Source organism: Narcine bancroftii, chromosome 7, assembly GCF_036971445.1.
Source record: "Narcine bancroftii isolate sNarBan1 chromosome 7, sNarBan1.hap1, whole genome shotgun sequence".
Taxonomy (NCBI): Eukaryota; Metazoa; Chordata; class Chondrichthyes; order Torpediniformes; family Narcinidae; genus Narcine; species Narcine bancroftii.
In genome coordinates, this window is record NC_091475.1 from 51,720,762 (window position 1) to 51,739,262 (window position 18,501).

The following is an 18,501-nucleotide window of genomic DNA, read 5'->3' on the forward strand; positions in this document are numbered from 1 at the left end:
GGCAAGCTCTCCACTGGCCACCATGACAGAGGTGCACCAAAGAAGAGGTACAAGGACTGCCTAAAGAAATCTCTTGGTGCCTGCCACATTGACCACCGCCAGTGGGCTGATATCGCCTCAAACCGTGCATCTTGGCACCTCGCAGTTCGGCGGGCAGCAACCTCCTTTGAAGAAGACCGCAGAGCCCACCTCACTGACAAAAGACAAAGGAGGAAAAACCCAACACCCAACCCCAACCAACCAATTTTCCCCTGCAACCGCTGCAACCGTGTCTGCCTGTCCTGCATCGGACTTGTCAGCCACAAACGAGCCTGCAGCTGACGTGGACATTACCCCTCCATAAATCTTCATCTGCGAAGCCAAGCCAAAGAAAAAAAGAAAATAAGCCCTGTGACAAGTTTGTATCACCAGTTTGTGGAGCTTTGGTGGAAGCTGACACCAGTAGAAACTGACCATGCCTTCTCGCCTACCAGGAAGAGCCTGTATTATTCTTTGAAGAATCATTGATCTTCCAAAATCAACTCTCAAAGTGATCAAGCTGCACTGGAGACCTCGAAGGTTGATTCAACTCTATTCAAGTTCATTATCATTTGACTGTTATATATACAACCAGATGAAACAGCATTTCTCTGGGCCACAGTACAGACACACACACACACACACACACACACACACACACACACACACACACACACAGAGAACAATACATGGTTAGTGTAATGCTGTTGCAGCACCAGTAATCGGGACCGAGGTTCAAATCCCGTGCTCACTGTAATGAGTTAGTTAGTTCTCCCTGTGTATGTGTGGTTTTCTCCGGGAGCTCCGGTTTCCTCCCACTATTCGAAATGCACCAGGGTTTGTAGGTCAATTGAGTGGCATGGGCTCATGGGATGAAGTGGCCTGTTACCATACTATATGTCTAAATTAAAAATAAATAAATATGTAGCAGACTTCATCGGGGATTTTATCTGAAGGCTGCACCTGACAATTGGAGTCAGGTGACTCAGGCAATTGGATTTGAAAAGCTCAGATCAGCAGAAAGCTGATTGGGCAATAGAGATCAAGAGATCCAGGGAACTTGTGACACAGGATGGCCTTAATTTACTTCATTTCAGCACTTTTACCATGATGGTACTTTTTGACCGGAGTTCCACACAATACATGTACAATTGAGTAGAAAATTTACAATGAACTAATTTTTTTTCCTATAAATAAGTAGAATTTAAAAAAAATTAAAAATAAGTAAATTAAATGATACATTTTTTGGAGTAATTTACTCAATTACAGGATACTGTTCAGTCTATAGGAAGAAGCAACTTTCCAACCTGGCAGTGTTGATTTTGATGCTTCTGTTCCTACCTACTTCCAGGTGGTAGTTGGTGAATGTGATTTCTTCCTTTTGACCAATGGTTTTGACCTGGAATCCTGTATCACTCTTTGGAGAAGTGTTCTGAGTTTTTCACCTGGAAAGAAGGACCAAAACCCTTAAGAGACTTGTTGTATTAAATACAGCTTAATCTATCAGGAGACTGGTCTAAGCTTGTGGCTTGTGATTCTTGTCAGGATTTGCTCTGGTCTCTTCCCATATTGTCTGCCTAATGAGAAATTTAATCCATATTCAAATGAGCTCATCAACATGCACTCTTAAAAATATGAAAATAAATCTTGGCTGCTGCAAGGCGATGTTGAAGCAGTTTGTGGAGCATCTGTGTTTAAATGTGATTGATATATTTAAAACCCAAAGAATTTGTTTTGCATTTCTGCCAGGGTTCAGAGATGAAGTTTCCATTTGACAATCTCAAAAATGGAAAATCAGCTATCTTTGTGCAGTGGCAAATCTGCTGAGATTTTCATTGTTACCAGTGAAATGACAGTTAATTAAATATTTTATGCATACTTTGATTCAACATGTTCAGTGCTTGCTGAATATTTACAAATCATTTTAGAAGAACATTTTTGCCATGAAATTATCCATGATATGCATTTCATTTTCTGTGTTTCAATTCTGTAATTGACACTTGCATATTTTTTCCTATCTTAAATGACCCTGATATTTAAAGCACAGGAGGAATCCATTCAGCTGAAAGCTCCTTTGTGTAACAACTAAAAACTATTTGCTCTCTGCTATTCCTTTCCTTGGCTCTGTGCCAGTATCTGTCTCAATTTTTACGCTATATCTCTCCAAATGAGTAATTCCTCTTTAATTCTCACTTCAGAATAGTTAATTTTGATGAGTCCTACCCCCAAGGTTATTGACTTCTCAATCAAGAGAAACATTTAACAGCTCCAAAACATTTTACAGAAGTAGTTTCACTTTAAGGCTGATGCCCAATGAGCTTTATTTTGCTGCTTTCTTTCCCTCTTCTCTCATAATTGGAGATGCAAGAAACTGCAGATGCCAGAATCTGGAGTAAATAAAAGATGGACTGTCAAAGGAACTAGGTGACTCAGACAGCAACTGTGGAAGCATAATGAAGGTCGACATTTCAGGTTGAGTCCCCGTATGCAGTGTGGTGGAGGGTGTTGACCCAAAATGCTGGCAATCCTTTTTCTGCCACAGATCAGGGTTTTTTTGTGCTTTCTTTTTGAAATATTCATCTGCTTCATTTTTAAAATGCTTCACACTCATTCCAGATCATAAAATACGATGCAAACACAAGTTCCAGATCATAAAATACGATGCAAACACAAGTTCCAAATCATAAAATACAATGCAAACACAAGTTCAAACGGTTATAATTTTCCCTGGTCCCATCCAGCACTTCATTACTTAATGATGCCCTGCCCAAATTTTGTGACAAACTTTTCATCATATTATTTTAAAGAAACACATTAAATGGTTGTTTTTCCTTCTCCAGTCCAGTTCAGATTTATTGTTAGAGTACATACATGACATCACATACAACCCTAAAATTCCTTTCTCCTGTGGGCGCAGTAGAATTACCACTAATTGGTAGTGCAAAAAATAAATTGTACACAGCATAAAACATGTAAACAAACAAAGAACTGTGAACAGATAACAAATGTAAACTGTGCAATACAGAGAGAACAAAGAAAGTCACAAGTAAAAGTCCTTAAATGAGTCTCTGAGTTTGTTGAGGAGTTTAATGGTGGAAGGTTAGCAGCTGTTCCTGAACCTTGTGGTGTGAGTCTTGTGGAATCTATACCTCTTTCCGAATAGCAGCATGTGCTGGGTGGTGAGGGTCTTTGATGATTTCTGCTGCTTTCCGACAGCAGTGTTCCCTGTAGATGTACTCAATAGTGGGGTGGGATTTCCCTGTGATGTCCTGGGCTGTATCCATTAGCTGTATCCATTATCTTTTGGAGGGGTTTACTCTCAGGGGTGTTGGTGTTTTACACACAACCATGAAAGGGTTAAAGTGCTGAAACTCTCTGGTACATCATGACATTTCCATCCCAACTCTTATCTTATCACAGTGGATCAACACTGTACTTTTTAAAATGGCACCAATGCATTACTGCCACAGAGCATCTAAAACAGCATGAACTAAACAAAATGGAAGCCAAATCGACAATTGGTAAAAATTGATTATGATTATGCTGTGGTCTGGATCCAAAACAACCAGATTCTGTGTCCTATATATAAAATTATTTCCATTTTCCAGGCCCATTCAGTCTGTGCTGAACGATTATTACCCCTCCCATTCATATTACCTCTCCAATTTTTAAAATATAAAAAGCATATTTCAGATTTTAGATTTAGATTTCAGATTGAAATTTCCGAGTACATACATGGCATCATATACAACCCTGAGATTCTTTTTTTCCTGAGGGCGAGGCATAATTATCACTTAGTGGTAGTGCAAAAAAAACAACATAATGTACACATGTAAACAACTGTGCAATGCAGAGAGGAAAAAAAACATTGAAGTACAAAAGGAAGAGCCCTTAAATGAGAAGTAAATCACAAAACTCTGTAGACATCCCTGATTTTTAAATTTTTTTAAAATTTTTCGCACTATGAACCATACTAACCTAAATATACACAAACATTTCTCTCTTGAATACACACAGTGTCATTTTCTCCCCTTTTTCCTCCCTCCCTTACCTCCCTCCTTTACCCCCCCTCCCCACCCACTCAACATTCAACCTATATGATACATTAAACCCATTAAACAATGTCATCACACAATGAAAATAAACAAGAAATTGTGTCTTCTACTTTTACATACTGGGTCAGTTCATTTCGTCTTCTTCTCCTTCTGTCATTTTAGGAGGTGGAGGTCCACGGTAGGCCCTCTCTGTTGTGTTCCATGTACGGTTCCCAAATTTGTTCGAACACTGTGATGTTATTTCTTAAATTGTATGTTATTTTTTCCAATGGAATGCATTTATTAATTTCTATGTAGCATTGCTGTATTCTCAGGCTATCTTCTAATTTCCAGATTGACATAATACATTTTTTGCTACAGCTAAGGCTATCATAATAATAAAAGAATTACATAAGAAATTGAAGGAATATGGAGAAGTATCGGGGTACAAGATCAACGCAAATAAAAGTGAAGCGATGCCAATGAATAATGCAGATTTCACAAAGTTTAAGAAAGAATCACCATTTAGATGGCAAACACAAGCAATTCGATACTTAAGTATACAACTAGATAATAATCTAGGCCATCTATACAAACTAAATTATCAGCCATTAATGGAGAAATTACAAGACGACTTAGAACATTGGAAAGACTTACCACTAACACTGGTAGGAAGGGTAAATTGCATTAAAATGAATATCTTCCCAAGGATTCAATACCTATTTCAATCGTTACCAATTCACCTAACAGAGAAATTCTTCAAGGAGCTAAAGAAAATAATAAGGAAATTCTTATGGAAAGGGGGGAAACCGAGGATAGCGCTAGATAAATTAACAGAATGGTACAAACAAGGGGGCTTACAGCTACCAAACTTTAAGAATTATTATAGCGCAGCACAAGTAAGATACCTATCAGATTTTTATCAAACAAGGGAAAAACCAGATTGGACCTGATTAGAGCTAGATAAAATAGGGGAGAAGGTACCTGAACATATACTATATAAGTGGGATGAAAAGGTGGTGCAACATAGGATTTCACCAGTACTGCACCATCTGCTCAACATTTGGAAGAAGATTCACATAGAAAGAAATAAAACAAATGATCAACTACCAAAATTAATATTGATGCAAAATCAACTAATCCCTTTCACAATAGATAACCTTTCCTTTAGAGAATGGGAGAGAAGAGGGATCAAAAGAATAGAAAATTGTTTTTCTGGAAATAAATTATTATCTTTTGAACCAATGAAGGACAAATATGGTATATCTCACAGTACAATGTTTGCATACCACCAACTGAAAACCTACTTGAAGGACAAATTGGTAAGCAGACTGAAGTTACCAGCAGGAAGCAATTTTGAATATGTGATTACAGACACAATGATAATTAAAAGATTTATAACAAACATGTACATCAAACTGCAAGAGAAAGAGATCGAGGAAACAAGCTGTAAACCCAAACAAAAATGGGAACAAGATCTAAACATAAAGATAAAGAATGAAACATGGGAAAAGCTATGCTCCGGAACTATGAGAAATACAATAAACACGAGGTTACGCATGATACAATATAATTGGTTACACAGGCTATACACCACGCCCCAAAAGTTAAATAAATGGAACCCAACAGTAACAGACAGATGTTTTTGTTGTAAGAAGGAAACGGGAACAACAGTACATGCAATTTGGGCATGTGAGAAAGTGGAAAAGTTTTGGCAAGATCTAAATCAGGTATTAAATAAAATCACAAAAAGCAACATACCAAAAAATCCAGAGATCTTTCTTCTAAGTAATATAAGAAGTAAAGAACTTGGACTCGATTTGGATGGAGCACAAAATAGACATCCCTGATTGAAGTAAAAGCAGAAAGTGCTGGAGAAACTCAACAAATCAAACACTGTCCTTTATGTAGCAAAGGTATAAATGTATAACCGATATTTCGGGCTTGAGCCCTTCATCAAGGTATGAGAAAATGCTGACAGGTGTCTGAATGAAAGAGTGGGAGGGAAAGGGGGTGTGTAAAAGGCAGGAGATGATAGGTGGAGAAAGGAGGGAGGGGACAGCAGTGATCGGGGGAGGAGTGGTTAAGGGAGAAGCGAGGGGAGAACTGGAAAAACAGGAAAGGGGAGGGGAAAGGAAAGGCGAGCAAGTTTAGCAGAAAGCAGTGAAGTCAATGTTAATGCCATCTGGCTGGAGCATGCCCAGATGGAAAATAAGGTTTTCCTCCAATCTGTAGGATAGTGCACAAGGCCATGGACAGACATGCGAGTCTGGAAGTTTTGCTTGGAGTTGAAATGGTTGGCTACTGGGAAGTCACTGTTGTTGCAGATGGAGAGAAGGTGCTCAGCGAACCAATCTCTCAATCTGCAATTGGTCTCTCTGATGTAGAGAGTGTCACTTATCCTTAAATGAGTCCATGCTTGAGTTTATTGTTGAGGAGTCTAATGGTGGAGGGGTAGAAGCAGATCATGTGAGTCAGATGGCACTTGTATCTCTTTCTTGATGGCAGCAGCAAGAACAGGGCATGTGCTGGTGTTATGGATCCTTGATGATTGCTACTGCTCTCTCCACAGATGTTCTTGATGGAGGGGATGGTTTTGCCTGTGATGATCTGGGCTGTGTCCACCACCTTTTGGAGGGCTTTACACTTGGTGATATTGGTGTCTCCATACCAGATGCTGGTCAACACATTTTCCACCATACATCTATAGAAACTTGCCAGGGTTTCCAATGTCATACTAAACCTCCACAAACTCCTGTGGAAGTAGAGGCACTAATGTGCTTACTTCATGATGCCATTTGTCTAGGAAAGAACCTCTGAGATGGTGACTGCCAAGAACTTAAATTTGCTCACCCTCTCCACCTTTGATTCCCCCAGTGATCAACAATTAGCTCCTTGCTTTTGGTGACATTGACTCTGAGGTTGTTGTTGGTGCACAATTTCCCTTCTGCATGCTGATTCTTCCACACCCCCCTTTTTATAAAACCCACTAACGTGGTATTGTCAGTGAATTTGTAGATGGTGTTGTTGTACCAAGACACATAAACGTGTGTGTAAAGTGAATAGAACCCTGTAGTGCTCTGGTACTGTATGGAGATTGTGGAAGAGATTTTGTCATCAATCCTCACTGATTGTGGTCTGGAGGTGAGGAAATCCAGCATCCAATTACACAATGGGGTGCTGAGAGCCAGGTCTTGGAGTTTGCTGATCAGTTTTGCGGGGATGATGGTGTTAAATGCTGATAAAGAGCATCCTGATGAATGCATCTTTGCTGTCCAGGTGTTCCAGGCCTTGATGTTGAGTCATTGAGATGGCATCTGCCTTAGACCTGTGGCTAAGATAGGTGAACTGGAATGTATTCATGACACCGCTCAGACAGGATATGCTGATATGCTTCAACACCAGCCTTTCAAAACACTTCACTACTATTGATACGAGTGCCACTGGTTAATAGTCATTTAGGCAGATTAACACACTCTTCTTGGGCACCAGAACTTTTAACACTTGTTTGAATCAGGTGGGTAATCTGCCCTGCAAATGAGATGTTGAAGATAATCATGAATATGTTGTTAAGTTGGTCAGCACAGATCTTTAATACTCGGCCAGGTAGTCCGTCTGGGCCGGATACTTATTTCAGATTCACTCTCCTGAAGCCATCCTACACGTCATCCTCTGATACGGGCAGTAGAGTATCATCAGGAGACATGGGGGCACACAGTGGTGGTTCGTTTGTGGTTAAACTCACATTCACCACTTCAGGTGGCAGCTCATTCCACACTCTCACCACTCTGCATGAAGTTCCTCCTCGTGTTACCTCTAAACATTTCCCCTTTCACTCTTAAACCATGTCCTCCAGTTCATGTCTCACCCAACCACCGTGGAAAATGTCTGCCTGAATTAACTCTATCTATACCCCTCATGTGCTGAACAAATTTCTGCACCTTTTCAATATCTGAAGAACGAAAATCAACCCAGTCACACTAGTGCGCATGTTAAATAACAACTGGAAAATTACTTTCAGAAGCAGAATACTGCTGATTATTCTACTTCTTGTTTTGCACAAGCTTCCATCCATTTATGTCTTTGCTTTCCTTCCAACATGTTTGGCTCATAATTACCCATTTGAACTGTCGGGAGAAGCTGCTTTCCCACCCAGTTTTCTCGTATTGCTGAAGTCTTTGACGGTGTTCACAAAATCTGCTAATTTCCCTGTTTTATTTTATTGGCTGTGGCAATGTGCAGGTCACAGGTCATCTGCTGCAGCACTGGGAGGATGCACTGTCAGTTCCCGCTGAATAGGTGTAAAGTTCCAGTAACTATGCACGTGGCCATGACAAATGACAACAGGAAGAGCTGGAGGGATCGATGGAAAAAGAAGCAGTTATAACGAGTTGTTTTCTCACTTCAACAGCTGTTCAGCCCAAAACATTAGCCAGTTTTCTTTCTGTATCTTTCGAGCATTTTCCATTTGTATTTCTGATTTTTGCTTTACCTTCACTGATGACCACCATAACAGTCATCCATCTCTTGACTGGGTCATAACACATTTGTTAGCAACGCTACATCACTGAAGTGTAGTGGAGGAAATGTTCACCTCTTTCCAAAGACTGTGCAGAGACGAGCTGATGACCAAACATGATCGCCCATACCCTCCATGACGTGTGTTCTGGGTGACCATGGTGACCAGTGGCACTGGTCATCATTGCCCTCTCAACCTTATTTCTAAATTGCAGTGACCTGATCTACTTGAACACTTGCTGCAGATCCATGTTAACTCCGTGTTCACCCGATGACTTACAGGACTTGATGCTTAGCATCATGCAAGTTGACATTTAGCAATGCAGAACAGATTCAGATGCTGCAGTCCAAGATTTTCAATGAATTTGTTGCTTTAGGGCATTATGTGAGAAATTCTGTCATGCTTGTGGTTTTCAGAGATGGTGAACAGATTCCTCTGTCATCTCAATTTAGTTATTGAGTAATGTTCTCTTTGGTTTCAGTTGATGTTTCTCTCCCATTCTTATACAGTTCCAAGGTGATAAAGACCACTGGAGGTAATGTTGTGCTGTTGGTAAAGACCTACGCTGAGCAGCTGCTGAAAACTGGGACCTCATTAGATTTTGTGTTGCCTCCTCATTATCATGTGTGTTGAGGTGCCAGGAAACCTAGCCCACCTCATGGTGTTTTGAAGGCAAGGTGCAGCACCTGAAAGCCACACTGGAACTTCCTGAAGAATCAAAAAGTCTTGTGAGGAGATTAATTGAGGGAAAAGTGCAAAAAAATGGAGCCAATCTCCAACATTCCCAGTTCATTCAGGAATGTTGCCTTTACTGAGAAAGTCTTGACAGTCATGGTAAAGCAAAAATAGATGTAGGCAGAGCTATACATGGGCCACTGAATGTGACTTTGGAGTGTAAGCGAATACATTTTCTGGTTAAGTGTGTCAATGTCTGAATGTGTGAGAAAGAATTACAGAGGTTTTTTTTAAGTTCTATTTGTCATCTCCAACAAACTTTTCCAGTACTGAGAAAGAATTAACAAGCTGAATTATCTTTCATGCTCTTTTTCTTGCAATTTTCTTCTTGTTTAATTATTTTGCATTTTGAAAGTTGATACCTAATCATCTTCCATTCATCAGACATGGCAGTCCAGTCTGGAACTGCAAACCAATCTGACTGGAATGATTAAGAACAGGCTGGCCAACCTTTTAATGTTTAATTTAGAGATGCAGCACGGTCACAGGCCATTTTGGCCCACGAGTCCATGCTGCCCAATTAACCTCCACTCCTGATACGGAATCATGGGCCAAGATGGCCTTTTAACCGTGCTGTATGTCTAAATTAAAAGGTTGGACACCCCTGATTTAGAATGTAACAATTTCTGGGAATCTTGGCAATTCCCCTGGCATGGCTCCACTGTGTTTTTTTTAAATGAAACCTTTTTCCTGGGTCTTTGTAGCCTGTGAACAAGGTCATTGCTAACTCGGCATAGGATGACACATCAAAATTTCTACTCCACCTGCACATGAAGCAAAACAATTTCAAGTCACTTTGCAATTTCCAACACTGATGTCTGACGTTTAACTGTTGGAAATTGCAGAATGGCTTGTTTCAGGGAGAATCTGAACTCTGCAGCAAAAAAACTCTTTTAGTTGATTATTCCTTTCACCCCAGAAGGAGCTAACCCATTTCTTATTCCATTCCTGGCTCGATTAATGGTAGTTTTAAGTTCAAATCCAAATGTAACTGGATTATCATTGCATGTGAGTTTACATAATGTGTAGCAGGCTCTACATCAATTTTTAACATTTGATGAGCAAACTGATATATGGCATCTCCCTCCATCCAAAGTGCATTGACACTGGGGCAATTCTTTAAAATGTAAAATCACCACAGAAATGGATTATATTGATAAATATATTCAGTCAATGCATAATTTTATGGCTATCAAGACAAATTACTAGAGAAAAAAATTGTCATCATTTTGGCCTCTGCATTCACAGAGGTTATTGCATAAGTGGTTTACGTACAATCAGCAAATTCACCATTCTAAATGTGATAGTATTAGCAGAAAGATTTTTAAAATAATCTCACATGAACTTATTGAAATCTTTTAGCACAGTTATGCAACAGAAAGAACAGCAGTTGGCAGTGCCCAGAGATATGGATTCAACTCTGATCTCTGGTGCTGTCTGTGTAGAGTCAACACATTCTCCCTATGATTGTGGGGCTTTCCTCCCAACATCCCAAAGATGTGTTGGTTATCCACTGTAAATTATCTTAGTGTGACATTGGGTAGTAGAATCTGGAGTGAGACAAGGGAAATATGGGAGCACAAAAGGTGATTATTTTCAGTTAAACAGGAAATCTGCAGACATTGTGTTTGTAGTGAAATATAAAAAAGTGCTGGACAAACTCAGCAAATTATGCAGCATCTATCAAAAGCAAAGGGATTTAACCAACTTTTTGGGCCTGAGCTCTTTGTCAAGGTATGAGCAGAAAGCAGGCAAGCACCTGAATAAAAAGGTGGGAGGAGGGAAGAAGGGACGGGGAGGAGTACAGGACAACAGGTGAGAGTTTATAGGTGGATATTAGTGGGAGGGTAGAAGAGAAAAGCTGAGGTGATAGGGGAGGGGGTAGCTCTATGAATAGAGAAGGAAGGGGTGGGGAGATGAGGGATAGAGAAAGATAGAGAGAAAGGAGAAGGGTCTAACAGAAACTGGTGAAGTTGACGTTAATGCCATATGGTTGGAGAGTGTCCATATACTATTTTAAAAATAAAATTTTCTTTAGATCAAAAAATCTTTTTAATTGGCGATGTTAGTGAAATGGGTTTGTTATATAAATTAGGTAAATTTCAAATGGCATTTTTGAGATTAGCTTTAGCAGTGGCTATTTAATTTACAAAGATGGCATTTGGAAATAAGATTGTGTATTCCAATAAAGAAGATAACATAATTCAAGGGATACATATTATGTATTTAAAAGGATTTGGAGCCCATATTTGGATTATTTTAATTTGAATTTTTAAGGTTAGTTTTGAGTGCCTCTGGGTCTCCTTATCATATAGTAAATGAATGGTGTTTGGTGTTCTCATCTTCTTTTTCTATCCTTTTCTGTTTTAGGTGGGTAGGGGGTTTAGAGGTAGGATAGAGGGAGGGGTTAGTTTTAGATATGGAGGGAGGTTTGGGTTTTTTTTGTAGGATTCTGTGTAGTTCCTTTTTAGTTTATACTTCCATAACCATATTTAAATTTTGACATTGTTATATTTCTTTTTTGAAACTGTAGTTATTACTTTTCTTTTACAAATAAAATATTTTAAAAAAATACAGTGTCCATATGGAACATTTGATGTTGTACCTCCATTTTGTAGGTGGCCTCAGTATGGCTGTGTAAGAGGTCGTGATCAGAAATGTTGGTGTGGGAATGGGATATGGAAGTGAAATCGTTGGCAGGTGGAAGTCCCCATAATTGTAGCAGACAGAGTGATTGTAGGGTTCATGTAATTATTGGTGCAGCCTCATTGGTCAGCACCTGTTTCCTGCTGAATGACTGTGACAATAGTTTAAAATAACTTTAAATTCAGAATACCTAAGTTTAGTTTTGTCCTCATGACTAAGTTGAAGTGGGATGGAAAAAGAACATGTATCAGACAAACAAAACTGCAGATAAAGATTTTCCATCAGAGACACTCAAGAGACTGGAATATAGAGGAACTCAAAAGGTTGGAGAAAAGAAATGGTCATGGTTTTTGGTCGATATCCTTTTCCATGATTTCCACAAATTCTGATATCAAACAATTTCATGCTGCAAAATAGTTTAGTAGAAGCCTATTTATTTTACTTAGGTAAATTACAATTCGAGATCAGATTTTAGATTTATTGTCAGAGTACATACATCACATCACATAAAATCCTGAGATTCACTTTTTCTGCCAGCATGGCAGAATTACCACTAATTGGTAGTGCAAAAAATAAACTCTGCACAGTGTATACATGTAAAGAAATAAAAGAACTGCAGATAACTAATGTAAACAAACTGTGCAATACAGAGAGAACAAAAGAAAATCAATAGAGAGTCCTTAAATGAGTCCCTGATTGGAGTTTGTCATTAAGGAATCTGATGGAGGGGTAGCAGCTGTTCCTGAACCTGGTGATGCGAGTCTTTTTTTATATTTTATTTAATATAAAACCACTTAACAAACATATCACAATAATTCAATCTTAATCCAAATACATGTGGTATTTTATCTATAAAAAAGAAAACAAAAAATAAAAGAAAGAAAACGTCCTCTAAATCCCCCCACCCCCTCCCCCTACATCCTAAAAAAAGGAGAAAAAGAAAAGGGACAAGAAAACCACAACATGAGCACTTCACTTTCCAATACTTTCAAACTCTCTCTTTATATATATTATATTCATAGAGACCAAAAGGAGCAAGGGTATGTTTGAGATTCACATAAATTTTAATACAACAATTTGTAAATATAGGCTCCATATTTCACAAAAAGAATGATATCTCTTAAATTATAAGTAATTTTCTCAAGTGGAACACAACTTTGAACTTTTGCATGCCATCTGTCCATTTCCAAATCAATATCCGACTTCCAAGTTATAGCAATATATTTTCCTAGCTATTGCCAAAGTAATTTGAACAAATTTTTCTTGATACATATTCAATTTTAATTTAGGTTTCATTCCTCTAACATCTTCCAGTAAAAATTACATTGCATCCTGTGGGAATCTAACTCCAATTATTCATTCTAATAGATTACTCAAATCAAGCTAAAAGTTTAATTGTGAAACACTGCCAAGTCAAATGCAAAAAAGTACCAACTTCTTGTTCACTGGTGATGCGAGGCTCCTGAATCTGTTCCTGTGCCTGGTGGTGCGAGTCTTGTGGCACCTATACCTCTTTCCTGATGGCAGCAGAGAGAACAGAGCGTGTGCTGGGTAGTGTGGGTCTTTGATGATTGCTGTTGTCCTCCAATGGCAGGGTTCCCTGTAGATGTACTCAGTAGCAGGTAGGTTTTGCCTGTGATATCCTTGGGTGTGTCTATTACTTTTAGGATGGCTTTATGCTCAGGAATATTGGTATTCCCATTCTAATCTATGATGCCGCAGGTCAGCATATTTTCCACCACACCTCTGTATAAATTTGCCAAGGTTTATGTGTTCATTATTGTATCTGAAATAATGACTGGAGCCAGCGGGTGCAATGAACCAAACAAATAATTTTACTAAGTATAAATTGTGATGTGCTATGATGTGATGTTCAACAGGCTTTATTCTACATAAGCTTCCACAGAACTGGCTGTGAGAATGCTGTGAGACTGACCTCGAGGGGCTGGAGCTAGCTTATATCCGGAAGGTGATTGGCAGCCAACCGAGTGGGGCTTGGTTCATTCAGGTCGGCTGATTGACAGCCGGCCAGGTGTTGCCTTGTCCTCCAGTGCTCTTTTGTAGGTACACAGGTTTCCCCCTGCAGTAGGCTAATGGTGTATCACCACATTCACCCACTTGTTTAAAAATTGTCCCGGGGGGAGGGGGGAGAGGGGGGGGTTACATTTCATGTTCTGCCAAAAGCCCCAGACATATATACACTATTTACAAGTTTAGTTGGTTCAGTGGCCATCGGAGTCCGTGCGACCGTCGCAGGGTTGGCTCCTGGTCAAAGGTTGACGAAGGTAAGTGGGGGCTAATCGGGGGGGGGGGGGGAGCGGGGGCTGGTGCAGTTGGCGTGGTGCACTGTGGAGGGGTGGTCGGGCGGCCAGAGTTGAAGTGTGTGTGAGGCATTGGATGATTGGGGGGAGGCGGATTCGTCCCCCATGGTTGGAGGGAGTCCAGGGTGCCTGGGGTGGTCCTGGGTGTCCCACAGTTGTCCAGGGTCAGTGGAGTGCGTCAGGCCAGCATGATCCTGGGATAAAGGATGCTGTTGTGCTGTGGTGGGTGCTCCTGCTGGTGCCAGGCCCCTGGTTGAGATGGCGTCCTCCCTGCCGCTGCTGAACCTAACATAGGGGTAGTTATGTTGTGCGTGTAGGAGGAACACCTGCTCGACCAGGGGTTCGGCCTGTGGGCTCGCACATGTCTATGCAGGAGCACTGGTCCCAGGGGTGCAAGGCATGCTGGGAGTGATGTTCCCATTGCCGATTTCGTGCGACTAGTTGCAATGCCCCTTGCTGTCAGGTACTGGCGCAGTTTCTCAGTCATGAAGTAGAGCCCCCCGCCCCAGTCACTGTGGATGAACACAGGGTAGCCGAACATGGTGAATATCTGCGTCAGTGCCCTGATGACGGTGGCCATGGAGGTGTCTGGGCATGGGATGGCGAAAGGGAAGCGGGAGTACTCGTCTATGACCGTGAGGAAATAGACATTCCAATTCGTGGAAGGAAGGGGGCCCTTGAATTCTATGCTGAGGTGCTTGAAGGGCTGAGTGGCCTTTAGACATGGGCGTGGGGCAGGCAGAAGAAGCAGAGCTTGCATTCCACGCAGACCCGGCACGCCATGGTCATGTTTCTGACATCCCTGATGGTGTACAGGAGGTTTCAGGACTTGATTAAGTGGTATAAACGGGTGGCAGAGAGACTCATGCAGTGGCTGCAGCTGGTCACTGTGGAGCAACATGCAGATCTGGGAGAGGGCGTCGAGGGAGTCGTTAAACTTTCCTGGACAGAACTAGATGTCATAGCTGTACGATGCCAGCTCAACTCTCCAGTGCAAGATCTTATCATTCTTGATCTTGCCTTTGTGGGTGGTGTTGAACATGAATGCCACTGCACTCTGGTCAGTGAGGAGGGTGAACCTCCTGCTGGCAAGGTAATGGTGCCAATGGAGGACTGCTTCCACGATCGCCAGGACCTCCTTTTCAATGGCAGAGTGCCCTAGCTCAGAACTGTGGAGGGTCCTGGAGAAGAAGGGAGAGTCCTTGTTCACAGCATGCATCGTGGCATCTGCGATATCCTGCCTGATGCACATGAAGGCTGCCTGCGCCTCGGGTGGGAGGGGAAAAGTTGTGGCCTGGGCTAGTTGGTGGACCTTGTCCGAGAAGCGAGGAACCCACTTCAAGTAATAGGAAAAAAGGCCCAAGCACCTGCAGAGGGCTCTGATGTGGGGGGGGGGGTGGGGGGTAGGGGCAGCTCCATTAATAGGCACATCCGTTCTGGATCCGTGCCGATGACACCAGGATGGCAAGGCATGTGGTACTGAACACACACTTCTCTTTATTGTAAGTGAGGTTCAGCTCCTTGGCCATCCGGAGAAATTTCTCCAGGTTTGCATCGTGGTCCTGCTGGTCATGGCCACAGATGGTGACATCATCCAGGAACGGGAAAGTCACCTTTAGCTTGTGCCAGTCTATCATGCGATCCATCTCCTGCTTGAAAGAGGAGACCCCGTCATAACCCCAAATGGAACTCGGCAGAACTGCTAGAGGTGCCCTTCCACCTTTAAGATAGTCTAAGGATTGTCCCGTGGATGGATGGGGAGTTGGTGATAGGCCGACTTCAGGTCAGTCATGGAGAAGACCTGGTAGCGTGTTTTGTAGAACTCCTCTTTGGAGGTGGAGGCTTGAGGCAACTCATCCAGAGAGTCTCTCTTGCTCTTGGTTGTGGGGGCACTGTCTGTGTCACTCATATCTTCCTCTGGGGCCGTGGCTGGGTTCTCTGTGTTTTTGGGCTCGTCAAGGAATATCGATCTGTCTGGGTTTTCCGATGGGGAGGATTTTCTTTTACAAGGAGGATATGCCTTCTGTTCCTCCTGTAGGTTCCCACCCCCTCCCCTGCTAAATAAGATATAATCTTGGCAGCTTTGTTCCACTATGCCTGGGCGGTCGTATCCCTCTGTCGTTTGAAGTCTGACGACTTGCCCTTCAGTAAGGGGCATGAGTGACCTGCTTGTTTTGTCATAACATTTCTTTTGCGCCGCCACTTGTTTAGCAACTGGGCATTGACATCCTGTGGGTCTTTGACATGAGACTTTAGGAGCCTCCTTGCTACCGGAAAGGTTGTTCTGGTTTGCCATGACATCAATCGTTGTACTGGTGAGCCCATCGTGTTGAATCAAGAGACATTCCTCAGATTGAGCAGGCTTAGGCATACGTCCATCTTCTCTCTGTTCCATAAGCTGTTTGGCACTCCTTACCACTCTTTCAGTGAGCCCATTGGATTGAGGGTACTCCGGGGATGCAATGTGCTGGATGGACCACGGGTCTCACCTTTGGGTTGAGCTGCATGGAGTATGTCACTGGTAGGTTTCCTAGCTCATTTGTGCAAAGTTCTTCATACACCGGGATGATTGTTCGCGAGAAATCATCTTCACACGAAGTTAACTGGTGGAAGTTGGCACCAAATGAAACAAGTCCCATGTCCATGCACACAGCGAGGCCAAGCAGGGGCTTGACGTCTTCACAGACTACAAAGAAAGACAGCATATGGTGCCTTCCTTGTATTCAGGACCGCAGCTGTACTCTGCCGATGGTCTGGAATTTGCTGCCTCCAGAAGCCACCAGGGTTGTAGATTTGATGCATGGTCAGACACACTCCATGTTTCTCAGCCGGTGGAAGTCCTTCAATGGCATGATATTGCATTTCACTCTAGTATCGATTTTCATCTCAGCCATCTTTGCTGTTGACCTCCATGGACACGAATGCCTCGTTATTGCCTCAGATCTGGGTCGCTGCTGGGTCATCTGTCACTCAGTAGAAAGTCTATCGATGTGGTATTCGTTGTCTGGATCGCTCCATCTCTGCTCTGGATCCAGGTGATTGATGGCTCTCCTGGGTCCGGTCTGCATGGAGATCTGCTGTCTGGACTTGCAGCACCTGGTATAGTGGTTCCATCTTCCGCAGCGCCGGCATTGCTGGTCATACACTGGGCACATCTCTCGCCTCAGAATGTGGTCCCCTCCACATTTGCTGCACCCCATCCTGGGTGTAGAGCGGGCCTCTTGGAGAGGCGAGTATCTTCTCCCATCCTCCGGCCATTGTTTGCTTGCTGGTCCCGCTTGTACTTTATCAATACTTGCAGTCAGCTGTTGAGGAGCAACCAGTCTTTCACTGTTCTCCTCAGTAGATTTGTAGGATAGACAAATAGTGATGGCCTTTTCCAAAGTTAGCTCGCAGTTTTTCAGGAGCGCTTTACTCATGTTATCATCACAAGTTCTGCAGACCATCTGGTCTTTGATGAACTTATCACAAAGCGTTCTAACGAAGCAGGTTTTGGCTTTAATTTTGAAATTGTTCACGTAGGAGTGTATGAACTCGCCTCCTATTAAACATGCCTTTCCATTGTGACATTTCTCTGGAGGTTGCACATTTCTCTAAACTTGCATTTTAGGCACTCGGGGACCTCCCTCGCTTCGGGTGGAACCTTACCTGTGTAAATGAATGACCTCTCTCTCAATGGCTTCCAAGCCTGCTAAATTCAATGTACACTCTGATACGGGCAGGCTTATTGCTGTGTGCAGCCACAATAAAAATGTTCATACTCCTGTTCAAACATGCACCAGTTCTTGGCCAAATTTCCTTTGAACACCATGGGGTCGGGGCCTCTGAACACATCGGCCATTTTGAGATTTCACAATGTGGTTTCAATTACTCACTGTGGTAATTCTTCAGTAATGAGGTTTCACTTCTGACACCATGTTCATTATTGTGTTTGAAATAATGACTGGAGCCAGTGGGTGCATGAACCAAACAATGAACTTTACTACGTATAAATTAAACACATTAACATGGCAGGAAGAGAGAGCCTGCAGCTCAGCGTCTGCTCTCTTCACAGTACTCCATTCTAGTGGTCTTATGGTAACTGCACATGCGCAGTGCACCCTTGTATGTACAGAGGCTGTAGTGCGATTGCAGTGGGAGGAGGACAGCTGATAGCAGTGACTGTCTACATCATGGTATCATACCAAACCTCCACAAACTCCTGAGGAAGCAGAGGAGCTGAGGTACT

General features: G+C 42.1%; 1 long non-coding RNA gene across 1 annotated transcript in view; it reads right to left on the bottom strand.

Annotated features, from left to right (window-relative positions):
- LOC138738922 (uncharacterized) overlaps window positions 1-18,501 on the bottom strand; it is a 144,577-nt gene that overhangs the window by 93,116 nt on the left and 32,960 nt on the right. Inside the window, exon 2 of the long non-coding RNA XR_011341865.1 lies at window positions 1,326-1,463. This is a non-coding gene — a long non-coding RNA (uncharacterized lncRNA). The remainder of the gene's footprint in view (window positions 1-1,325; window positions 1,464-18,501) is intronic.